General features: G+C 37.0%; 1 protein-coding gene and 1 long non-coding RNA gene across 5 annotated transcripts in view; one reads left to right on the forward strand and one right to left on the reverse strand.

Moving 5' to 3' along the window:
- Positions 1-27035, reverse strand: part of LOC309843703 — a 38827-nt gene that overhangs the window by 3100 nt on the left and 8692 nt on the right. The window contains exons 2-4 of one of the 3 annotated variants that reach the window (XR_014300293.1): positions 17062-17530; positions 4982-5124; positions 4508-4595 (exon numbers count right to left, since the gene is read on the reverse strand). This is a non-coding gene — a long non-coding RNA (uncharacterized lncRNA). Of the gene's footprint in view, positions 1-4507; positions 4596-4970; positions 5125-17061; positions 17531-27035 lie in introns of all 3 variants that reach the window. The other 2 variants (XR_014300294.1, XR_014300292.1) reach the window with 2 other exon arrangements.
- The window catches only part of KYNU (kynureninase), a 134333-nt gene continuing 124777 nt past the window's right edge, over positions 17480-27035 (forward strand). Inside the window, exon 1 of one of the 2 annotated variants that reach the window (XM_082689356.1) lies at positions 17480-17523. The gene's annotated coding sequence lies outside the window, so the exon portion shown is untranslated. Of the gene's footprint in view, positions 17524-24418; positions 24450-27035 lie in introns of those variants that run through there. The other variant, XM_082689354.1, reaches the window with a different exon arrangement.

Raw genomic sequence — 27035 nt, forward strand, 5'->3', positions numbered from 1 at the left:
CTCTTGCTATAGCTGCCACTGTTGTAAACAACTGTATTGGACACCAACCTGCATGGCAGCCTCACCTTCCTGGTCCCTCTCCAGGGCCCCATATCCTTTGGCCCATTGCAGCAATAAATTTGAAAGCATGTGGGAGTGAGGAAGGCACAGAATTCCATGTTACCATTTTGGTACAAGAGTTAAATAGGTTCTACCCTAAATTTCTTTCTACAGGGTTATGACTGAATCACAATTAAAAAAAAATTAACTGAAAATTCATAGTTAACAAAGGGGGATACAATCAACAGCTAATTACAACTGCTGATCCATGTGGTTTATTTCAGAGTTCACTGGCCCAGGATTACCTTCAAGGATCCGCTAACAGTGTAGTATTCTAACTGACAATTTGCTTGCAAGTAGCAAGGTCAGTTTGCCTCTCATGATCAGAAAAGTGGTGGAACATTCTCTTCTCAGTTCAATTATTATGAGGTCCAGAGAGAAAAGTTCTCCCACCAAAAGCTTGTCTTTTCAGTTCCCATTTTCTTTTTTTGTCCCAGAATCTGCATTTTCCTCTGAGTCATTTTCAATAAAATCTCTGATCTCTGCAATCTAACAATACAGTTTAATGTAGTTTAATCCATTCTAAGTATTCTAAAGAGAAGAAACATTTCTACCATCTGTCTCTTTCTGCCTTCTCATCCAGTCAAAAAACAGCAACGAAGTCAGCACACATAGAAAGTTCTCCATAAATCAAATGAACACAGTTATTTGTTGCTATTGTATCAGCACAGTATTGGTCACATGATGTATGCTTTGCTAATGTTCGGAATCCATGATACAGTAGCTCACTGGCCTCATTCATCCCCTACTTACTGTGTTTTTCCACAGTTTTACTTTCTTTCTGAATTCCTGTGTCTTTTATTTACCAGGTTTATAGTTCATTCCCACCAAACCATTAAGTTCTACAAGACCAGGGGTTTTTTTGTCTGAAGAATCTCAAGCACTATAAATAGTATCTTACACATAGCAGGAACACACTAATTATTTATTAAATCAAGGAAAATGTAAGTAAAGGAGAGCAATGTACAGATAAAAAATTTGATCACTTCAACATGAATAATATGGATGAATTCTAAAAATAACTTGTATTTGTGTTTTCTAAAGCACTCTTAAGAAGACCCATTTAATCTTCCCTCTTCTTTCTCTTAGAGAAGTCTCATGCAGTTTCTACACGTAAGTAGTTTTGATTGATTAATTATATTTTTATTAAAGTATGAGAAAATAATGTGAAAAAAAAAACACTGGAGGAATAATTTATGTGACCAAGTATAGGTATTTTAAAAATATTCTGATATGAGGTCAACATTCATCCATCAACTCAACATATATTTATTATATACTATGCATCTGGCTTTGAAAAAGAACGACAATATTACTGACCTAATTGTAATAGTTGTAAGCATATACGCAAACTGAATCACTTCAGAACATGCTAATGCAATGAAAATTTAGGATGTCACAGGCATGAGGACCTTGCTTTTTTTGGTCAAGGCAAACAGAGAGATAACTTCTGAATGGAGGCCAGAATGGAAATATTGCACATACTCTGAGAAGGCTAGAAAGAAAAGTTTTTCAGGAAGAGAGAAAAGCAAGTATGAAAGACAAGAGGTGAGCAAACTGGGCAGGTTTGCAGAATGGAATGAAGGCCAAGACATGGAGGAAATCACAGAGAAAGAGAACTGTGATGTGAGTTGAAGTCAGAAAGGTATCTGGGGTCGCTTGGGCGGCTCAGTTTGGTAAGTGTCTTCCTTTGGCTCAGGTCATGATGCCAGGGTCCTGAGATTGAGTCCCACATCGGAATAGTCTGCTCAGGGGGGACCCTGCTTCTCCCTGTCCCTCTGCCTACCTCTCTCTCCCCCTGCTTGTGTTCACTTGCTTGCTCTCTCTCTCTCTCTCTCTCTCTCTCTGTCAAACAAATAACTAAATAAGTAAAATCTTTTTTTTTAATTTTTTTTTTAAGATTTTGTTTATTTATTTGTCAGAGAGAGAGAGAAAGAGAGAGAAGGAACACACAAACAGGGGGAGAAGCAGGCAGAGGGAGAAGCAGACTCCCTGCTGAGCAAGGAGACCAATGTGGGACTGGATCCCAGGACTCTGGGATCATGACCTAAGCTGAAAGCAGATGTTTAACTGACTGAACCACCCAGGCATCCATTTTTTTTTTTTTAAGACTTTATTTATTTGTCAGAGAGAGAGAGAGAGAATAAAATAATCTCTTAAAAAGGGAGGAAGAAAGAAAGCAAACAAGCAAGAAAGAAAGAAAGAAAGAAAGAAAGAAAGACAAGTTAAGACTAAACCATGCACTGCTATGTTTACCATGGGGGGAGTTTCACCTTTCTTTCTTGTTGACCTGTACTTCACTAGAAGTTTTCATGTTTCTAAGTAACACAATTTGATTCATAATTTGATTCACTTTATGCTTTTAAAAATATCCTAGCTGTGAATAGAAGACTTGCACTAGTGAGAAAAATATTTTTATCATGAGTAGTTTTCTTTTTCCTATTGAATTTTTCAGCAAGAAATAGTAATAAAAAGATAGTGTATTGAATTACCATTATAATCTACATATATGTCTTGCTTTTCATGCTTTTAAAGTCAAAATCTTATTCTTGAGCATTGCAAGTACAGTTTTTTAATACTATTATTAATTCTTGTCTAAAATGTGTTCATTTCTTCACAACTAACCTAAATTCTCTAGGGTGTAGAAAAAAAAAATTAATGACAGTTACTCCAGTCCAAGGATATCACTTTCTATGGAAATAATCCTAAGTCTTGGTTTACTTCAATCCTTTTTGGTGAAATTGCACATTAACCCTGATAGATTGCAATGAGTAAAAATCATCAATATTTCACTTCTTACTCTCCCTAAAAAACTAAAATCCGATGGGCTAAAGTTAAAATTTAAACCACGATGTGGTATTAAATTCAGTTTTGGCAGTTAGTAGATATTTTTTACCCTACAACAACAGATGTGACTAAAAGAATTGATCTTGTTGACATGGCTACCCTTGAATGGATAGAAATCAATATTAACAATATCATCTACCATTGCACATTCTGGCAAGGAAATTTTTGCCATTCATAAAGTCAGGTAGAGCTTGTTTTCCATTGTAGTGTCACAGCCTACTTCTGATGGAAAACATTTTTATCTGCAATTGGCTAAGTCATTTATCTTAGTGAGACAGCACGTGCAGCAGACAGCTTCAGCAAGTAGATATAAGAAAACTGCCATCATTAATTATCCTGAGGGCTGAAATTGGGGTCCCTGAGTTCCTAGTAGCCAGCTCACAAAGAGGGTAATAAAACTTGTGATTCAAACATAATTAAGTGCAATATATTGTCAATGCATTTTTCGTCACCTCTTTAAATGCAGGATCAACTCTAAGTCTATGTGAAGCTGATTGGTATGCAACCAAATTTCGTAGTGTTTAATGTGGATTTACTACCAGTATTGCATTTGAGCTTCCTGACAGGTTCCATGACAATCATTCATGTGTTACAGGTACTTTTAGCTCAGATCTACACAAACCGATTAAGTGGAGCACTGAAACAATGCTGTAGGTAGTTTTTCTCCCATATTTTGATTTATTAAAATTTTGTGAGAAAATTTCAGAGTAACACCAAGTTTCCATTTAAAACTATATTTCCTGTAGGAATGCCTAGGTGGCTCAGTTCGTTAAGTGGCTGCCTTCGAATCAGGTCATGATCCTGGGGTCCTGGGATCGAGTCCCACATCTGGCTCCTGGCTCAGCAGAGAGCTTGCTTCTCCCTCCCACTCTGCCTGCTGCTCTCCCTGCTTGTACTTTCCCTCTCTGTTAAATGAATAAATAAAACCTTAAAAAAATTATTTTAAAAAAACCCTATTTTTTCTGTAAAGTTCATTTAAATTGCAATTATCCATTAGCACCAACATTTTGATGAAGAGGACATAATTTCAGAACATCTAATTGAATAAATATAATTTTATGAAAAATTTGCTGCACCTGTCTCCCTGATATAAGATATACAAATCTCGCTGACCCTTGTGGTTAATTAAATGTTAATTTAGCATTTATGCACTTTGCTATTGACCCTTATATTTTTCTATTGTAAACTCTATAGTTTTTTAATGCATTTCTACATATGCTTGTCTAATTTAATGCAGTTAGTTTCTGACTGGACTCTGATTTTTCTACTTGATGAGATCTATAGAATTTTGCTATGCTATTCTTAACATTTACACTCATTCATCTCTTTAATATTTTCAGTCTGTTTAACACTGAGTTTGATTTTGTGGATAATTTATTTTTTTTTTCTTTAAAATTACACCAGCATTTCCACTAAATTTAACCAGGACTTTTATAAATTGATTTACCTATTTTTATTTTTCCTAAATTAGAAAAAAAAAGTCCTTATGCAGTGAAAGCCTACTCCACTTTTATTCAGAGAATTTCCTGAGTACTTAAATCAATGATTAAAATGCACATACCTGGAGCAAGATGGCAGAGGAGTAGGAGACCTATATATCATCAGTTCCCAGGAGTTCAGCTAGATAGTTATCAAACCATTCTGAACACCTACAAACTCAACAGGAGGTAGAAGAAAAAAAAATAACATCAATTCTAGGAACAGAAAGGCAACCACTTTCTGGAAGGTAGGACTTGCAGAGAGGTGAATCTGAGGCAATATACAGGAAGAGAGACCACAGGGGGTAAAGCCAGCTCCTGGCAAGTGGTAGAGCAGAAGAGTACAAAAATCAGAACTCTTAGAAGTCTGCTCCACTTAGGGACATCACCAGAGGCTAAGTGGGGGGTGGAACCCTCATGGGGACAGTGTGGACTCAGGAACTATGGGGCCACAAAAAGACCAGGGGTGTCTGAGTGTGGCAGAGCTCACAGGCATTGCAGTGGAGAAACCAGCTGCAAACACGGAGCCGAGTAGTAGGCTCTCACCTCAGGGTTACCTTAAACCATGATTTGAGTCACCGTTGGGCCACTGCTCTTCCAGCACAGACACCACAAGTGGCATATCCTCCTGCCTACTCTGGAAGGAGAGGCATGGGAGTGCACTGCAGAAATCTGCTGGATTTGGAGATCCCAAGTGGACCTGTGTGCCAGAGACAGAAATGCTCTGTCACAAGCTTGGTGAGCTTGGAGTGCAGCTGTACACCAGGGTAATGGGAATGATTGCTTTTCTCGAGGGTGCACTGAGGAGTGGGGCCCTGACCTCTGAGCTCCCACAGTGCCAGAGATTGGGAGGCCGCCATCATCATTCCCATCGTCCAAAGCTGTACAGAAAGCATTCAGGGAACAAAAGCTACCACAAGAACAAACATGAGCAGATTGTTCAGCCTGGCCCCTGGCAAGGGCAATGCAATTCCACCTCGGCCAAAGACATTTGAGAATCATGACAATAGACCCCTCCCCCAGAAGATCAGCAAGACCGAGTTCATTAATTAATGAGAATGCAGAACTCCAGAGCTAAGGTAATGCAACACATGGAATTCATGGCTTTTTCTCCATGATCCTTTAGTCTTTCAAACTTAAATTTTTTATTTTATTTTTTCTTATTCTACTTTTTAAAAACATTTCTCTTTCTTATTTTAACAATTTTTAACTATTTTATCTTATCAATACCTTTTTAAAAAATCTTTTTTTTTAAATTTTCATTGTTATAGTCATATTCTATCCCTTCATTGTATTTAACCTTATTTTTTGGATACTTATAGGTTTTTCATTCTTTAGAATTTTGGGATACAGTTTCTTCTAATACATCAAAATATACCCTAAATCTAGCACATGGCTTTGTTCTGGTCTCTAGCCTGATCATATTTTTCCTCTTTTTTTTTTTTAAACCAAATATTTATCAATTCCTTTTTTAGAATCTTTTAAAATTTTCATCTTTATGGTCATATTCCATCTCTTCATCATGTTTACCTATATATATATATATATATATATATATATATATATATATAGGTATTTTAAAGAAAGAAAAAAATATATATATATATATAAGTTTTTCTTTCTTTAAAATTTTGGGAGGTAGTTTCTTCTAACAGACCATAATACACCAAAAAATCAAGTGTGCCATTCTGCTCTATTGACCAGTCTAATATGCTAATATATTCTTTTTTTTCTTTTTTCCTCCTTTTTTCTGCCCACAGTTATAGGTCTCTTCTGATTTGGTTAGTGTATATCTGTCTGGGGTTGTTGCTACTTTTAAAATATTTTGTTCTCTCATTAATCTATTCTTATCTGGATAAAATGACAAGGCAGAAAAACTTATGACAAAACAGAAGAGAAGAAGAGGCAATACTGATGGCTAGGGACCTAATCAATATGGACACAAATTATATGTCAGAACTGGAGTTCAGAATGATGATTATCAAGGTACTCACTAGGCTCAAAAAAAACATAGAAGACACTAGAGAATCCTTTTCCGGGGAAATAAAGTCCCTTTATGGAGAAATAAAAGAACTTAAATCTAACCAAGTTGAAATCAAAAAAGCTATTAATGAGGTGCAACAAAAAATGAAGACTCTTATTGCTAGGACAAATGGGGCAGAAGAGAGAATTAGTGATATAGAAGACCAACTGAGGGAGAATAAAAAAGCTGAGCAAAAAAGGACAAACAACTACTGGACCATGAGGGGAGAATTCAAAAGATAGGTGATACCATAAGACAAAAAAAAATTAGAATAATTGGGATTCCAGAAGAACAAGAAAGAGATAGAGGGGCAGAAGGTATATTGGAGTGAATTACAATAGATATGGCAAAGGGAAAAAGCATCAAAATCCAGGAGGCACAGAGAACACCCCCTCATAATCAATAAAAATAGGTTCACACCCTGTCATCTAATAGTAAAACTTACAAATCTCAGTAACAAAAAGAAAATCCTGAAAGCAGCGTGGGACAAGAAGTCTGTAATATACAATGGTAGAAACAGTAGGTTGGCAACACACTTATCCACAAAGACCTGGCAGGCCAGAAAGAACTGGCCTGATATATTCAGAGCACTAAATGAGAAAAATATGCAGATAAGAATACTACATCCTGCTAGGCTGCCATTGAAAATAGAAGGAGAGATAAAAATCTTCCAGGATAAACAAAAATTAAAAGAATTTGCAAACACCAAACCAGCCCTATAGGAGACCTCTAAGCAATGAGAGAGCCTAAAAGTAGTAGACCAGAAAGGAACAGAGACAATATACAGTAACAATCACCTTACAGGTAATACAATGGCACTAAAGTCATATCTTTCAACAGTTACCCTGAATGTAAATGGGCTAAATGCCCCAATCAAAAGACACAGGGTATCACAGTGGATAAAAAAAAACAATACCCATCAATATGCTGTCTATAAGAAACTCATTTTGGACCCAAGGACACTCCTGGAATTAAAGTGAGGGGGTGGAAAACAATTTACCATGCTAATGGACATCTAAATATAGCTGGGGTGAAAATCCTCATATCAGATCAATTAGATTTTAAGCCAAAGACTATAATAAGAGATGAGGAAGGACACTGTATCATACCCAAAGGGTCTGTCCAACAAGAAGATCTAACAATTTTAAATATCTATGCCCCTAACATGGGAGCAGCCAACTATATAAACCAATTAATAACAAAACAAAGAAACACATAGACAATAATACAATAATAGTAGGGGAATTTAACACCACCCTCACTGAAGTGGACAGATCATCTAAGCAGAAGACCAACAAGGAAATAACATCTTTAAATGACACACTGGGCCAGATGGACATCACAGATATATGCAGAACATTCCAACACAAAGCAACAGAATGCACATTCTTCTCTAGTGTGCATGGAACATTCTCTGGAATAGATCACATCCTGGGTTACACAAATCAGGTCTCAACCAGTACCAAAAGAATGGAATCATTCCCTGCATATTTTCAGACCACAAGGCTCTGAAGTTAGATCTCAATCACAAGAGGAAACTTGGAAAGACTCAAATACATGGAGGCCAGAAAGCATTCTGCTTCTTTGGAAAATAAAAAGGAATTAAAAAAAAATTCATGGACACAAATGAAAATGAAAACACAAGTGTTCAAAATCTTTGGGACACAGAAAAGGTGGTCCTGAGAGGAAAGCATATAGCAATACAAGCCTTTCTCAATAAACAAGAAAGTTCTCACATACACAACCTAACCCTACACCTAAAGGAGCTGGAGAGAGAACAGCAAAGAAAACCTAAACCCAGCAGGAGAAAAAATAATAAAGATCAGAGCAGAAATCAATGAGATAGAAACCAAAGGAACAGTAAAAATAAATAAATAAATAAATAAATAAATAAATAAATAAAATCAATGAAACTAGGGGCTGACCCTTTGAAACAATTAATAGATTGATAAACCCCTGGCCAGATTTATCAAAAAGAAAAAAAAAAAAGAGGACCCAAATAAATAAAATCATGAATGAAAGAGGAGAGATCACAACCACACCAAAGAAATACAAACAATTATAAGAAATTATGAACAGCTATATGCCAGCAAATTTGATAATATGAAACAAATGGATGCATTTCTAGGATGTATAAACTACCGTAACTGAACCAGGAAGAAATAGAAAACCTGAACAGATCCATCACCAGGAAGGATATTGAAGCAGTTGTCAAAAATCTCCCTACAAACAAGGGCTTTCCAGGGGAATTCCACCAAATATTTAAGGAAGAATTAATACCTATTCTCCTGAAACTGTTCCAAAAAATAGAAATGGAAGGAAAACTTCCAAACTCATTTTATGAGGCCAGCATTACCTTGATCCCCAAACCAGACAAGGATCCCATCCAAAAAGAGAATTACAGACCAATATCCTTGATGAACACAGATGTGAAAATTTTCACCAAAATACTAGCCAATAGGATCTAACAGTACATTAAAAGGATTATTTACCATGACCAAGTGGGATTTATTCTAGGGCTGCAAGTTTGGTTCAACATATGCAAATCAATCAATGTGATACAATGCATTAATAAAAGAAAGAACAAGAACCATATGATACTGGGGCACCTGCATGACTCAGTGGGTTAAAGCCTCTGCCTTCGGCTCAGGTCATGATCCCAGGGTCCTGAGATCGAGCCCCACGTTGGGCTCTCTGCTCAGCAGGGAGCCTGCTTCCCTCTCTTTCTGCCTGCCTCTCTGCCTACTTGTAATCACTGTCTGTGAAATAAATAAGTAAAATCTTTAAAAAAAAAAAAAAAGAACTATATGATACTCTCAATAGATGCTGAAAAAGCATTTGAAAAAGTACAGCATCCTTTCTAGATCAAAAGTCTTCAGTGTAGGGATAGAGGGTACACACCTCGATATTATCAAGTTCATCTATGAAAAACCTACAGTGAATATCATTTTCAATGGGGAAAAACTGAGTGCTTTTCCCCTAAGGTCAGGAACATGGCAGGGATATCCAATGTCACCACTGCTATTCAACATAGTACTAGAAGTCCTAGCCTCAGCAATCAGACAACAAAAAGAAATAGAAGGCATCTGAATCAGCAAAGAAGTCAAACTCTCACTCTTTGCTGATGATACGATGCTTTATGTGGAAAATGCAAAAGACTCCACTCCAAAACTGCTAGAACTCATATAGGAATTCAGTAAAGTGTCAACATATAAAATCAATGCATAGAAATCAGTTACATTTCTATACACCAACAGCAAGCAAGACAGAAGGAAGAGAAATTAAAAACTTGATCCTACTTACGCTTGCACCCCAAACCATAAGATACCTAGGAATAAACCTAAACAAAGAGGCAAAGAATTTTTACACAGAAAACTATAAACTACTCATGAAAGAAATTGAGGAAGACACAAAGAAATGGAAAAATGTTCCATGCTCATGGATCAGAAGAACAAATATTGTGAAAATGTCTATGCTACCCAAAGCAATCTACACATTTAATGCAATCCTTATCAAAATACCATCATTTTTTTTCAAAGTGGAACAAATAATCCTAATATTTACATGGAACCAGAAAAGACCAAATAGCCAGAGGAATGTTGAAAAGAAAATCAAAGTTGGTGGCATCACAATTCTAGATTTCACGCTTTATTAAAAAGCTGTAATCATCAGGACAATATGGTACTGGCACAAAAATAGACACATATATCAATGGTGCAAAATAGGGGAGCCCCAAAAATGGACCCTCAACCCTGTGGTAAACTAATCTCTGACAAAGCAGGAAAGAATGTCCAATGGAAAAAAGACAGCCTCTTCAACAAATGGTGTTGGGAAAATTGGATAGCCACGTGCAGAAAAAATGGAACTGGACCATTTCCTTTCACCACACACAAAAATAGACTCAAAATGGATGAAAGACCTCAATGTGAGACAAGAATCCATCAAAATCCTTGAGGAGAACACAGACAGCAACCTCTTTAACTCAGCCACAGCAAATTCTTCCTAGAAACATCACCAAAGGCAAGGGGAAGCAAGGGAAAAAATAAACTATTGGAGCTTCATCAAGATCAAAAGCTTTCACCCAGCAATGGAAACAGTCACCAGAACCAAAAGACAACTGACAGAATGGGAGAAGATATTTGCAAATGACTTATCAGTAAAGGACTAGTATCAAAAATTTATAAAGAACTTACCAAACTCAACACCCAAAGAACAAACAATCCAATCAAGAAATGGGCAGAAGCGTTGCTGGGGGCTGTGGGGAGAAGGGTAGTGTGGCTGGGTTACGGACTTTGAGGAGGGTGTGTGCTATGGTGAGTGCCATGAATTATGTAAGACTGATGATTCACAGACCTGTGCTCCTGAAACAAATAATACATTATATGTTAATAAAAAATGCAAATACCTGTTATAAATGTCTCCACCGACCCATACCCCACTGGATTAAATTTAAAGTATATTGTAATATGTAAGTTTGCTTCAGGTAGAATTTCTAAGCTTGATTTAAAAAAGTAAAATTTATAAATCATTCTGAGACATCTTTGATTTATAAAAACACTCACTATTTACCTGTCATGGATTCGTATTTGTGTGTGTGTGTGTGTGTGTGTGTGTATTTTAAGTCATCAGTGGATCTGGGAGAATTTGTTGGCTTGGCATGATCATGGAAAAGCCATGTTTCACCAAACATGGAAGAAAATAATGAAAAACTTTCTATGTATCTTTTGTTCTGATCTTTTCCCCCTTATTTTGCCATTGACTTAAAAATGGAGACAAGATTTGGTAACACTGTTTGCCAATTTCAGCAAAGATGTTGGTGTTTGCCTTCTCCTGTAAAGTGTACATACCTGTAGAAACACAATACAACTTGAGCACATTGAAATTTTCTTCCTGGCTGTGAGTAGTGTGTGTGTGTGTGTGTGTGTGTGTGTGTGTGTGTGTGTGTGAACATGTGTGTAAAGTATTTAGGTTTCATACATAATTGGAAAGTCAAGAGTACGGGAACACTGTATAAATTGAAGCAGGAGACAGAGAATGAAGGAGGATACCTATAAAGAGGTTTCCCCATTTCATGATTTCCCCTGTATTTGCCCTTCTCATAATTCAAATGATTATACATGTTTGAAACAAATAGCATCATAAACGTCTTAAAAACGCACTAACAACAACTCCATCCAGGTTTTCAAGGGAAATGCTGGTGGTTTCGGAGCTTTTTTTTCCTTTTGACATCTGAGGTCATCATCAAGTACAACCATTAGTCTCTTTGGTGTCCTACTAAGTGACAGGATTCTGATAGGGGCAGAACCCTACTGACTCAGTGTAGCAAGTATCATACTTTTGACTCATTTGCAGACCTTTTACTTTTACGATGCCATCTGCAGAGAAATAAATCATCATAAAGTTGACTGAGTGTGTCCTATATTCATCTGCTTGACTGTGTTTGATGTAACTGACTGACAACAATAAAGAGAATTAGAGAAAAGAGGCATCAGTATTGTCAAGTGGGTGTCACACACAACTTCCAAAGGATGGTCAGGATATGGATGGCCTGAGAAGAAAGAAGCCATCCAAGGAGAACAAAAACAGATAACACAGAAAGAGCATGACAGCATGGCATCTGTGTTTGTGTGGGGAGGGCATTGCATGTGTAAGAAGAGAGGAGGGGTATTTCTCACAGTTAAAAGGTAAGTCTGATTGAAATAGATCAGTTGTTAACTAATAGGAAATGGTTTTAAGACTGTAGATTTTGCTGAAGTTATTGGATACCATAATTTGGGTTTCCTGTCTCTCTTTCTTTCTTTCTTTCTTTCTTTCTTTCTTTCTTTCTTTCTTTCTTTCTTTCTTTCTTTCTTTCTTTCATTTTTTAAAAGATTTTATTTATTATTTGACAGAGAGAGACACAGCAAGAGAAGGATCACAAGCAGGGAGAGTGGGAGAAGGAGAAGCAGGCTTCCCACCAAGCAGGGAGTCCAGTGCAGGGCTAGATCCCAGGACCCCGGGATCATGACCTCAGCCAAAGGCAGATGCTTAATGACTGAGCCACCCAGGCACACCTCGCTTTACTTTCATATCACATTTGTCATCTCAGCACAGTAGCACTTGTAGCATACTGAGGAAAAGCTAATTATCTTGAAGAAAGCATTCTGTATAGTCTGTGGCTTTCATGTTTTTTTCCTGCTTTGTTTACCAGAATATGAACCTAATAGAAGATCAGTGTCCAGACAGAATCAGGACATTTATAGGCAGCAAAAACCTGAAGTGTTTTTAAGATATTGTATAAAGAAAATGTAGAAAATACATGAAACCATATCTGCTAAGACAGCTACGTATATTACTCTAAATATTTGTAAACCATGAACTACAACACCCACATTTTTTTTTTATTAGTAAAGAACAAATGGAATTCATTGGCCAGATTTTTTCTGATGGTCTGATTGGATGTGTTGCCTGTGCATCTCCCTCTTGACTCAAGATTCTTGTTATAACTCAAACAGTTCTTAACATTTTCTTGTTAATTCCTCCAACCGCTTTTGCCATTCTAGCTCTTCTTTTTCCAACTTGAATATTCCTGTGTGTACGATCTTTCTGTAGGGCAGCAGTCTTCTGAAATGCGAGAAATGTTTTTTTTTTTAAACTTCTCTTGGATGATTTTGTGAATAGAGTCAATCTAAGCAGAAAAAAAAAAATGAAAGCCTATGTGGCACTTATCTAGGTTGATTTATATATTTATTTTTAATTTTACTTATTTTTTAAACGATTTTGTTATTTATTTATCTGACAGAGAGAGAGCACACAAGCTGGGAGGAGAGGCAGAGGCAGAGGGAGAAGAGGAGTCCCCGCTGAGCATGGAGCCCAATGTGGGACTCGATCCCAGGACCCTTACATCATGACTGAGCTGAAGGCAGATGCTTCACTACTGAGCCACCCTTGTGCCCCATGTTGATTTTTTTTTTTTACTTCTCACCTTTGAATTATCTCAGTGTTAGAAACTTGGATACTTTAAACTGAGTCTTACAGGTAGTTGCTCCAGGCATCGTTCTTAATCAGTGTAGGAAGGCAGAATATGCCAAAGCAAAATATGCCACTTTGGCATAAGGATTATTTTGAGCTGAAGACAATTGAGAAGAAGCATATGCAAGAAAAGTCAGCCCCTCCACCAAGCAGGCATTTCTCTGAAAGCGGGACATAAATTTACAAGCTTTTCCCCCCTCCTCTCTACCGGAAAGCACAAAAGTTAATCAGTGAAGATAACTTTAAAGATTTCTTTCTTTATTTTAGAGAGAGAGGAAAAGCCTGAGCCGGAGGAGCAGAGGGAGAGGGGGAGAGAATCATAAGCAGACTCCACGCTGAGCACAGAGCTTGATGCGTGGCGTGATCTCTTGACCCTGAGATCACGACCCTGAGATCAAGACCCTGAGCCAAAACCAAGAGTTGGATGCTGAACCAAGTGTGCCAACCAGATACCCCTAGTGGAGATAAGTTTCAACTCTATCAACCTGTCCAGCACTCAAGGACTCTGCAGAACAAGCTTTACTAACTACTTTGTATCTGCCATTATTTTCCCATATATTTCCTTTCCACAATTGGCTGCCCCTTGAGATTTAAGGTTCTTTTCTCCTGTCCTGTCACTTTTAGAAAAATGTATTATTTCTTTGTTAAGATATTACATAAGCCCAGTTCTAACCATATCTTTGAGTTACCCATCTCTGGGTACTCTCAAATGCCACATGGACTTCTGAACCTTTTAATAAACTTTTGGGTTTTTTTTCCCCCTCTTATTTATCTGTCTTTGGCCAGTCTAATTTATGAGCCATTGGCAGGAAAACCTAAGATTGGTAGAGGAAGATATTTTTCCTCCCCTGGGTCATTTAATTCCAAAACCCTGTGGATCCCTCAGCAAATCTTTATGGCTATGTAATTCCATTCCATGCCTAGACATAATATTCAGTATAAGAACCTTGAGTGCTAGCTATACAATGCTGAGAAAATCCTTTGTGCACCCAACCTCCCCATACGGTATAGCTCTAAAGATGGATAGCAGCAACAAACCTAGTGAACCCCTGTGCAGAGAGTGAAATAGGAATGACAGATAGCATGACAAATAGAAGAAAGAGTCAATTAATCAGTCAACATTGATGCAGGGTGCTCCTATTACAGTCCATGCTGGTCATAAAAATAGGGGATGACATAGGCCTTGCCTTAGATCTCCTGACTTGGAGATCAAATATTTATTCTAGTATTTCTAACTATTTTTCTCAATATTCCAAAATTCCCAGTTTATTAAATTCTTAATTTTTAAGAACAAATGGTGACATTAAAAAGAGTTAAATATGAAGGTCTTGTGGAATCATCAGGCCTGACATGTTTAAGGAAAATTTTTTTTGGTAGGACTTCTGTAGCAAGATTTCTGGAACAAACATGAAAGGTATTGTATGAAGCAGGAACCAAAGTATCAGAGAAGCTGAAGACAGACTAATGGTGGCATATTCTGGAAATAGTGAGGAGATTTCATGTCAGAGAAGCCATCACCAAGACAGAGCCTGAAGTAACAGAAGACCATCTGTTCAGCCATCAGAAATGCCATGATTTACTCAGCATTGGGGCAACAATTCAAGGGACAAGAATGAAATGTGTTGAAAAAAATTTCAGCAATTAAGACAGCTTTGAAATCATGTTTCTTACGGATGGTCTGTTGACATTCTGCATGTAATAGGTGTCCAAAGAATGCCAGAGAATTATTGTCTGGTCAGAATAAAATATGTCTCTTTAAAAGCTAAATTAAGGCTTTTATCTCCTGAATATGTTCTGACTTTGGAGATTTAGGATGATCAATTTCTATCACTGGTAGAGAGCCATACTCTGAATATTGAGTTGAAGATCTATCATTTGCTTGAGCTCTATTACAGTAGTTTAGTTTTTAAGACAACATTGCTCAAATAGTTTTCATGCAGGAGCTAGATAATAGATTGTAATACAGATTAGAAGACAATGCTGTCCATTTCTTCAGGGTACAAAGCAGGTGCAGTTATGTCTCTGCATGTGCATCTGATGCTTATGGATTTTAAATGTAAATTGTTTTCTTTAAAGAGAAAATACTATATTGAATACTGATGCAAAAGGATTATTTATTTGTGCTTTATTTTCCTGAATTGTGAAACTCATTTTCTACCTCTAATGAGAGCCCATGAAATGTTCCACAATGTTTGCAGCAAATCTGGCTTTTGAGGAACAGATTTATATAAACTGTAGCTGGAATTTTTCTGTGTCTATATGTAATTTCTTTCTTTGTACAATTTTATGCAGGGTTATTATAATTTTATCTGTAGATGTGTTTAAGTATGTTTTGAGTAGTATGGAAAAATAAAAATTGGAAATTGAGCAAAGAATTCAAGATGAGTTCTCAAGACAAACAATCTTTAAATAATGAATTTTAGAAGATAAAATACTCCTGAAAAGGGCTTTACTATATAGAGCCCTATCTGAACGATTTCAAGTTGTGATATGGTAATCAAGACTTTTCTATAGGACTCCTTACAATTATCATCATTAAGAATAGTGCGGACATTATATATAATAAATGCTGAAGAGTCCTTCTTTGAAACTAATGGCCAATATAACAGAAATATTTACATGAGCATTTACATGAACAACTTTGTAATGAAGAGGAAGCCCAATTGTATAAGAACAAGTTGACTTCAATCTCAGTTTGAAGTTAAAGCATAATTTGGGATCACAGTGAGCATCTGTAATTACAGAGACGTGCTGTAGAATGGTATGTGTTCTTTTTCTGAAACTATTTCTGAAGAAGATAAATGAAGCATGATGGTGTACTTTTTCACTGGTTATATTTTCAATACCTCCTTTGTAATGAACCTAAGGGACTTGAGAGAAGAAAGACCGATACATCTGGACATGGAGATACCAGAATTGTCTCTTTATGCCATGATAAGCAAAAAAATAGTTGAATTCATCAGGGTAGCATAACTACAAAAAAACAGAAAAACCATGTATTAGTATTGTTGTAAAAGAGCTTGAACTCCACAAAAATCAAGTAAAAATGTGATAATTCAAAAGAGAATCTGAAAATAATAACAGAATGCATGTTCCTACCATCCTACCTTCTTAATTCCAGTTATATCCTCAAATATTGCTCCTGAATGAAACACTGCTGAGCAGACTGCTAAGGTCTCAGACTGCTGGGTAGGGAGGTAATGAAGGTAAGCATAATTAAGCGTAGTACTATCTAAACTCTGGGTTCTGAATAGCTGCTCTAATACTGTGCAAAGCTGGTTTGAAGTGTGGTGGTATGGGCTCCTTTCCCTCTGTAATGCATCACATCTACTCTTCTAATAAAATCATAGGCCTAGAGACCTTCTGAGGCAGGCCCTGTCCGGATAAGCCTATCACATGGGTGAGCCCAACCGAATGCATCTTTTCCAGATAAGCAGTTCTGAAACAGAAAACTAGGAAGTGGTTGAAGCAAAACAGTAACTCATGCAGAAGTTTCCCCACATAAGGACAGAAAAGCAGAACCCTTGCTCCCCAAACCCAACCCCAAACTGGAATCTGGGGGGAAAAAAAAGAAAGAAAAGAAAAGGCACCCAAAAAGTTTACCTTCTCTTAGCCGGACAGATGCCTCTGGACCAAGTGTGGAGAATTCTGGGATGAGAAATCAATACTGAGGATCCTGGAGAATCAACCCATGGCCTGCTGAGAAGGTTGGCATCTAAATACGTGTCTGGTCCTCAGAGTTCCCTGGTCTTGGGAGAAATGTTGGAATGTTGTAGCAGTAGACACTCTCTAATCTGCATGTTGGAGAAGAGCAAATTTTTCAACGACAGAGACTATGAAGTTGAAAGCGTTCTTGATGGAACTTCAGCAAAGGACAGGCACTGCCAGCTCCCACGTCACCAATGCCCAGTTGTGGGCCTCAAAGCACTTCCTGCCAGTTACATCCCTCAAGTTGCCACGATAACGTGATCTGAATTATAAAGGCAAATAAAGCCAGGAGTAGATAAATGCTCAAGGGAATTCAGCACCTAGACACCAGAAGAGCGATGAAAAAACACCAAATAGGTAAGTTCTTTTATGAATTTGAATTCGGATTTGATTTGAATCTAGCTTTGAAATTGAATCTGGAGGAAACCCACATCGACTGTTATAGAAACCAAAAGGGAACTGGAGATGAATTCAATTCTTTAACAATAAGGCTTTCAGTTTCTAAACTATGTAATTCTCTAATTTAAAAATCAGAAGAATTGAAGTACATGGTGATTATTAAAATTAGGCTGGTGTTCCATAATCTTAAAACAGTAAAAATGTAAAGAAATTGACAAGGGGCTTGTAATGCGTATCTGGGAAGTCTGCCATGTGAAATACAGAAGTTAAAGAAAAAGAAAATGAAAGAGGTTGGAGAAAGACGATAACTACTGAAATAGCAGACAATTTCCCACACCTATGCACATATGTACACACACACACACACACACACACACACACATCCATCCTGGATGCTTTGGCAGAAATTCTGTATTCTAAAATAAAAAAAAAAAAAAAAAAAACTTCCAGCAGAAAAATGAATTATTTGCAACCACCTGCTCCGTTTCCCAAAGCAGCAATCATAGTCTGTTAGTCCAGCTTGTAAGGGGCACTTCTGTCTCCTACAGGAGCCGGACTTGTCTGTGTCTTTGCTGCAGCCAGGTCCCGAGTCTTGTATGTCTGTAACTTCAGCACTACTCACAGCTCCTTTCTTCCTTTCTTCATTTCTTCCTCTCTCCTTCCCTCCTCCCTCCCTCCCTTCCTTCTTTCTTTCCGTCTTTCTGATATTTATTTATTTATTTATGAGAGAGAAGGAGAGAGAGAGAGTCCGTAAGCATGGGAAGAGGCAGATGTTGAGAGAGAGAGAATCTCAAGCAGGCCCCACACTCATAGCAGAACCCGACTCAGGGCTTGATCTCAGGGTCCTGAGATCATGACCTAAGCTGAAATCAAGAGTGGGACACATAACTGACTGAGCCACCTAGGTGGCCCCTCGTTTTTTGTTTTATCTATTTCCTATCCACAGAAATGTTTTTCATTTCTTATGATACCAGCTATGATTATTTTGTTTTCTCTTTTATTATATTATCTATTATTAATTGGGGGCCTATATTACATGGAAATCTTCTCTTTTTTACATACACACACTTTATTTTATTCCCTTTCAAAGGTTCCTAATCCCAATTCCATTCCACTATAAGCATCTAGTCTTATTCAAAATTTACATTCTTCCCAAATCACTATCCATTACTTATTTACAATACTTTGGATTTTTGAATAATATATAGCCTATTTGGGTGTGTTTTATGCTCATAAACTGCGTTAGGCAATACATCTTGTTATGTAATACATATCAGGAAAATTTTAGGATTCTGGCTTTTACTGAACATTTCATTTTTGATATCTATCTATGTTGATGTAGGCAAATCTTATTCTTTCTACTGTTAGTTTATCCCATCATACATGTATCACACATTTTCTTTAATTTCTTTTCCTTGACAGCATTTCTAAATCCTTGCCCTCCAAAGCATGCCAGAGATGGACATTGTCACATCTATCTCTCTGTCAGTGTAGGAACATTTATGCAAGAAATAGACCAAATTTTCAGCTGGATGGGGAGAGATAGATCTTTACCCCTGGGGATGCTTAGATTCCGGTTTTTGACTTAGCCAAGGTAAGGGCAGTAGAATATCTCATCTTTTGTTTAGGGTTTGAAACTCCCCTGACAACATGCAAGGTTAGCTTCTTTACCACTGATAGTTTGCCACTGGCCTAAGCATTTGGATGAGCCTGACTTGACTACTTACCACACCACTGAAAGCTTTTGGAGGAGTCTCTCCCAAAGATAACTCCTTCGTGCAGGTCTTGGCAGCTCAAGTCAGAGAATCAACCCACCCCCAGAGCACAGAGATTAGGCCCACAGGAGTTCATACTGTGGATATCTCTGAGATCTCTGATGCTTGCTTGCATTCGCTAAATAAAAGCCTCAAGTGGGTATATATTTTGGGTCTGGTGAGTTAGATCAAATATCTGAACTGGGAAAAACAATACAGATCTATCCCCAGGAGTGGAATAGATGATTCACGGAGTGTATCATCTGTTTAATTTCAATAAAACAGATGAAACACTGTTTAATTTCAATAAATTGCAGAAAGTTCTCTTTGTTGGCTTTACTAAACCAAAATGTTAAGGACTTTCTACTTTTCCTCATTCCCTCCAACTGTGGATGTCATCTGAAATTTTTAATTTCTATCAATATGATTGATATATAAAGGTATGTTAGCATGACTTCAGTGTGCACTTCTCTGAATACGAAAGTGTTATATATAAAAATTTTATATTTATAAAAATATACTTTTATATTTACATATAATATATTTATAATATAAATATATATAAATCATATATAATATATTAATACATCATAAATCTATGTAATATATATAAAATACATATTTATAAAGATATAAATATACTTTTAATTTATATATAAACAGAAAAAGAGATATATATTTTTTGAAAATGTAGGTACTTTTCAGGTTTTCTCTTTGTGATTTATATTCTTTAATCCCTTGCCGATTTTTTAAAATTGTGTGTGGTTTTTTTTTTTAAGATTTTATTTTTTTGAGAGAGAGAGAGTGAGTGAGAGTATTAGAAAGGAGAAGGTCCGAGGGAGATCAGACTCCTTAAGGAGCTGGGAGTCCAATGCAAAACTCAACCCCAGGACTCCAGGATCATGACCTGAGCCAAAGGCAGTGGCTTAACCAACTGAGCCACCCAGGCACCCCTCTTTTTTCTTGAGGATATTCATCTTTATCTAGTTTGTTACTTTTCTGTTGGCTGAATCTATTATACTTCTATTTCAATTCCCTCTTTCATAAAGTAGAAGTAGTAATAGTACCTCTAGCTCCTTTTTTTCCCTCTGAAGTTTAAATGAGATAATGCATGTAAAACACTAGTACAGCATTTACATTTGGCAAGAATTCAATGCATACTGGTTATCTATTAAGCTTTTTCAAATTAAGCTAATACTTTTGTTGTACCTAGATAAACATATAAACTTAGTTTTAAATTTAATTTTAATCTACACTTAAATTGAATGATTTCTTCTATATCATATTTAATCCAGGACTGAAGTCTCAAGCTAGGCACAGGAAGTTTAGAATGTAGACTATAGTGACAAATGGAGGAGATGCAGCGGGGAAATCAGAAGCCATTACTCTGCACTTGAACTCATATTAGCTGGGCACTCCAACCTGTGTGAGCAGTGGACTCTGCCCTTCAAGCTGACCTGCCTTTCCACAGTAAGCTGACCTGCTGATGATGGAGGAACCCACATCTCTTCATTTGGGCACAGTTTTATCCATTGGATCCATATATTTGTATTTTCAAAACAGCAACACTTTCATCACCATTACTCTTGCCCCTAGTGTGCGGTTTATCATCCAACATGTCAAAATACTTTGAAAAAGGTATCATGTAATACAAAGTCTAAGTTGTATCTGATCTCTTTATGAAGAAGAAGAAACCTAAAAAGGAAAGAATAAAATACACCAGAATGTCTTGATATGAAATAGAATCATTCATAAAGTCATGAGGCAAAATATGTTTTCTAAAATTTATATTACAGATACTGGCAAACAGATAGATAAGGAAAACAATGGGTCACTTGGAATGTTCTAATAGGTGCATAAAGTTTTCTCTCAGTAGAAACTTTTCCTTTTAGTTACTAAACAAATTCTCCAAACATTGAAAATATTTCAGAAGTTCTCAGGAAATGATAATAAAGTAAACTGCTAGTATTTGATAAATTCCCACCCTCATGTCTTTTCTTGGCTCTTTCAATCAATACCTCTGTTCTTGGCCAGATTCCTTACCAGCAAGGAGTTCTGGGAGCATTTTATACTCACTTATCTAACTCAGATCTGTATAAGATGCATGCTGTCCTAAATTGTGTATGTGTAGCCTAGATTGATAAAAATATTTCATCCCTTCAAATTAGCTCCTGGAGTACTCTTTAAGCAGATGAAAGATGACATCAAGGTACAGAGGAAAACACTAAAATGTGAATTCCATTAGCAGAGACAGCCACAGGCAAGGGAGAAAGGATGTGGCTTCATGTGTGTATAGACTTTTCTCTGGAACTTTCTTTGACTTTCCTAAGCAAAATCATCATTACCTCTTCCTAATTCCACTGGATGTACTTTCAGAATACTTTAATTAATCTAATTATAATCACGTTCTCTGGAGATCTGTTAGATCACATGTATATATGAAATAACTACTTTTTTGACAGCTTTCAGGCCAGCTATTGACTTTTATTATATTAATCAGTAAATTTCAATTACTTAATCAGGTTAATTACAGAGTGTTATAGACTTAGGGACTGTGCGTATTTTCAAGCTTTCCAAACTGGGCTGACCCTCTTACATAGTTCAATGACCAACATAGCTGTACTTTTATGGCGTTTGGATTATTAAGAAGCTCTTACCAGAAAACACGCCATTCTGTAAACCATATGTCGATATGTTCAAGTCTCAGAAATGTAATAGGGAGTGTACCCTTTATTGTATTGTGCTGTGATTGTATCATAATCAAGATGTAGAATGCAAGAAGCAGTAGTAATAGACGCACAGGTCACATCTCATAAGCCATGAGTGAAGAGATCTATTTGGAGGAGTGACAAAAGGAAAGGCTGCGAGACAGGAAGAGAACAGGTAAAGGAGAATGAGGACAGAGCTTGAACAGAGATCTGCAGTGTAAAAGAAATGCTAGAGCAGTCAATGTAGAGGCTGTCAGCAGAGAAGGCAGTTTGGATTTTCCTAATTGGCAGATCATTAGAGCTCTGCCCAAGACAGGACTCAGGAGCGAGTAGAAGTGGAAGTGAGACTTAAGGATAGCTTGCAGTTAATGAGACACATTAATGGCATTACTTGGCGCCCCTGGGTGGCTCAATCGGTTAAGTGCTGGACTCGTGATTTCGGCTCAGGTCATGATCTCAGAATCAGGGGAATCAAGTCCCATGTAGGACTCCATACCAGTTGTGGACCTTGCAGAAGACTCTCTCTCTCTCTCTCCCTTTCCTGCCCCTTCCTCCTGCATGCATGTGTGTGCACACACTCACTCTCTCTTTCCCTCTCTCTCTCTCTCTCTCAATAAAAAGGCATTACTATTCTGCTCTTCTCTTTAAAGTCAAGAGAACACTTCTTAGAAAATGGAGATGAAAACTCTTTCTTCAAAAAAAACAGGTAATAGCTATAATTCTAAACCAGAGATTATGAAGAATAGCTGTTGAATACAGTAATGCTGCAGACCTTAGAAGTCTGGGAGCAGTAAGGATACTCATACATCTCGTGTTAGCCCTAAATGGAGTTCTCTTAAGGCAGGTGTCATAGTTCTATGGGAAACAATAAAGAATATCTTATCCAGAGCAGTAATTCTGGACAACCTGATAGACTGAGGAGCAATCTCTACACTCTATTCCACTCTAAGTGTTGGAAAGAAACATAAGACAGGAAGAGAGAGGACATAGATCAGCCATTGTCATAAGAAGTCACAGTCAGTGGTACAGAGGAAAGTGCAACAGCAATTGGCTTTACACACAAAAAGATCTAGCTAAATCATCTCACAACACAAAAAAACCTTTGTCTCTTGGACCTACACTCTAAGCCATGCTGATTTATTGCTTCAACAACAACTAAAAGAATTGGACCACACTGGGTAGCTAAATCCCCTAGATCTCTTGGGTACCTGTTAGGCTTCTGAGCTACAAAAGGCTTTAATTCTCTTGGAACATAGTCAGTTAAAATATCATGGGAATCATTATAAAATAGACAATAAAATCTGACTGGAGTATAAATGAAGGCCACAGAGTTTAAGAGAAAAGCTTGAGACAGTTTTGGGGAAAGTACAATCAAAAGAGAAAAGAACATTTCAAACAGAAGGAAGTAACTGTATAAGGGGAAAAACAGAGGTGGATGAGAGAGTTGCGGCAGTCAAATTTTCATAGTAAGTTTAGCATGGCTGGCCATTAATGTGCCTTGGGAAAAGGGTCCAAAATGAGAACTCCAAGTCAGGCCAAGTCTTAAAGAGCCCTTTGTAAGCCATGACAGGCAGTGATGGTGGAAATGGGATGGAAGGAATGAATAGAGAGTAGTTGGTCAAAGTGAGGGCTTTATGCTTTCTGTAAAGCACCAATAGGATGATGATTCTGTCATTTTCATAGTCATACAGGTAAAATTAAAATAGGAAATAATTCCTCCTTCATATTTCTTCCTGCTGATGATTTTTGCTCTGTATTAGTGTCTTTTATTTAAATTTTAGATTCTCCTACTTAGCTACCTATCGTGTTAGTAAAACATTAACCTACTATTGCATTCATTCTGTGTTAGGCAGTGAGTCCAAAAGTTCATTCTTACAACAACAGTAAAGATATAGGGCTCTTGTAGAAGGCAGATTAATAATTAATAATGATGACAAGGAATTACTTTTGTTCTGTCAGCTAATTGAAAGTTAGAAGTCAAACAATATATAAACTTTCCTAATGGAGGTAGGTCCTATGTAAACTGGGTAAGAGATGTAGTGACTCTACAAACTACTCCCTGGCTGATTTGGATCCCACAACATCCAGACCAAGAAGCCCTCTTGTCATGCAGAATAGCTTGGGGTGCTCTGATCAACACAGGGAAGGCTATGAAGATCTGACTTTTTATGGGTGCCTGGGTGGCTCAGTGGGTTAAGCCGCTGCCTTCGGCTCAGGTCATGATCTCAGGGTCCTGGGATCGAGTCCCGCATCGGGCTCTCTGCTCGGCAAGGAGCCTGCTTCCTTCTCTCTCTCTCTGCCTGCCTCTCCATCTACTTGTGATTTCTCTCTGTCAAATAAATAAATAAAATCTTTAAAAAAAAAAAAGATCTGACTTTTTCAAACGCCTTTTGAAGTCTTCTTAAAATGAAGCATCATAAAGGTGAGTATCTTAAACAAATGTTCTAGAGAATGCTGTATCAAGGCAACAGGTCCAGAGCAAGTTGATTATGGAATAGCTATCAAGGGACAGCCAAAGTGAGAGAGGAGGAATTTGTAAGGGAGCAAGAATCACAATTATCTAACTATCTATTTATTTGTTTGTTTATCTATTACCATTTAAGCAGTGTTGAGGAATTTATAGTATGTGTTAAAACATAATAGACTGCACAAGATTAAAAAATAAATAAGTAAATTGATCGATGTAATGAATAAATTATTGCACAGTAAATACAGAAGGAAGTTAGAACACAATGATGCAAACCAAAGGTCCCATGAGGACAGTAAGGTAGAGCAAAATGTTGATTTTATTCTCCCTAATACTCAAAGCAAAGAGTAGCACCTTTCCTTTTTTTTTCAACAACTGAGACCTGAATATTTCTTCTATGATTTCTCAAAGCAGAATCACATTTGATTTGAAGTAGAATATATATGAAGTAAAATTCATGTTTCTGCTTTTGTAACTTCCTCTCCCCCAATTCACATGAAAGCAGAAAGTCAAATTGGAATTCTCTAAGAGTTAAATTCACTAAGAGCCAAAAGCAGTGAGGTTCAAGTGTACAGCCTGAGATAAAATCTAAACTTCCTGAAAAGCCACCCTGATGCCAAATGATTTACCGTGTTCCTTTAAATGTCAATGAAACCTGAGGAGGCCTTCCCTTGCTCCAGGATTAAGTGTGTGTGTGGTGGGTTAAGAAGAATATACTTATCACCTCTTTCCTGAGTTCTTACTTCTACAAATTTGTTTCACTTTATAGACTATCTCATTCCACTAGAGACTGTCTCTTTACCCAATCAAATCATGCTGTGCTAAACACCAAATCTAGTATTTTATTTCCTGGCTCTTTCCATAGTTTGGTGACTGTGGCCATTGCTGCTATGAACATGGAGGTACAGGTGGCCTTTCTTTTCACTACATCTGTATCTTTGGGGTAAATACCCAGTAGTGCAATTGCAGGGTCATAGGGAAGCTCTATTTTTAATTTCTTAAGGAATCTCCACACTGTTTTCTAAAGTGGCGGCACCAACTTGCATTCCCACCAACAGTGTAACAGGATTCCCTTTCTCCACATCCTATCCAACACTTCTTGTTTACTGTCTTGTTAATTTTGGCCATGCTTACTGGTGTAAGGTGGTATCTCAATGTGGTTTTGGTTTGAATCTCCCTGATGGCTAATGATGATGAAAATTTTTTCATGTGTCTGTTAGCCATTTCTAAGTCTTCTTCGGAGAAGTGTCTGTTCATGTCTTCTGCCCATTTTTTGACATGATTATCTGCTTTGTGTGTGTTGAGTTTGAGGAGTTCTTTACTTGACCATTCTCTTACATCATATACAAAGATAAACTCAAAATGGATAAAAGACCTCAACATGAGGCAGCAATCTATCAAAATCCTAGAGGAGAACATAGGCAGTAACCTCTTTGACATCAGCCACAGCAACTTCTTTCAAGATATGTTTCAAGGCAAAGGAAACAAAAGGGAAAATGAACTTTTGGGACTTCATCAAGATCAAAAGCTTCTGCACAGCAAAGGAAACACTCTATAAAACAAAGAGGCAATCCACAGAATGGTAGAAGATATTCACAAACGACACTACAGACAAAAGGCTGATATCCACCAGTGAGAATCTTAACATAGTTACCATTTTTCAATTAGCAATAATCGCGCCTCGGATAAACCTCATTGGCTACGATACTGCCACTGCGCAAAGCTCATAGTTACCATTTTTAAATGGTATACAAATTTTTCTTTCTATCTGCTATCTGCTTTCTATCTTTTCTATCTATCTGCTCCATCCCAACTTAGCTATACTAACTTTACAGAATGAGCTGTTTAAGAGTAAATTTGTAGCATTTGTTTGACCTTTTTGCCTCTGTGCTCAGAGTATTGAGAGGGCAAAAATTTGCATACATCCCTTAAAGATGTGAAATCATTTTCTGGTCACTAGTTTGACTTTTTTTGCCTCATTCAGTGGAAATGGTAGTGTCCAGCTGAAATACTTCAGGTGTTTGCCCTTTGAAAAACTGATAGATCATGTCATATTTAAACAATAAGGTAAGCATTCTCTTGTGTTCAAGATACATATACTTGTATACATAAACACATACACATATTTATTTATTATATAAGCATATTTATATATGTAAATATACATATTCACATATTTAGATATTAAAGTAGTATTTTCTTTTTAATTATTAAATTAAAATTAAATATTAAAAGGTTAAAATAATATTTTAAAAATTAAAAAAGAAAAATCAGTAAGGATTGGACAAATCCTAAAATTTATTTATTTATTTGTTTTAAATATTTTATTGTCTTATTTGACAGAGAGAGAGATCATAAGTAGGCAGAGAGGCAGGCAGAGAGAGGGGGGAAGCAGGCCTCCCGCTGAGCAGAGAGCCTGATGCAGGGTTCCATCCTGGGACCCTGGGATTGTGACCCAAGCTGAAGGCAATGGCTTAACTCACTGAGCCACCCAGCACCCCAAATCCTAAAATATAAAACAAACCAAAACAATAAATTGAA

Source organism: Mustela nivalis, assembly GCF_964662115.1.
Source record: "Mustela nivalis genome assembly, chromosome: 11".
Classification (NCBI taxonomy): domain Eukaryota; kingdom Metazoa; phylum Chordata; class Mammalia; order Carnivora; family Mustelidae; genus Mustela; species Mustela nivalis.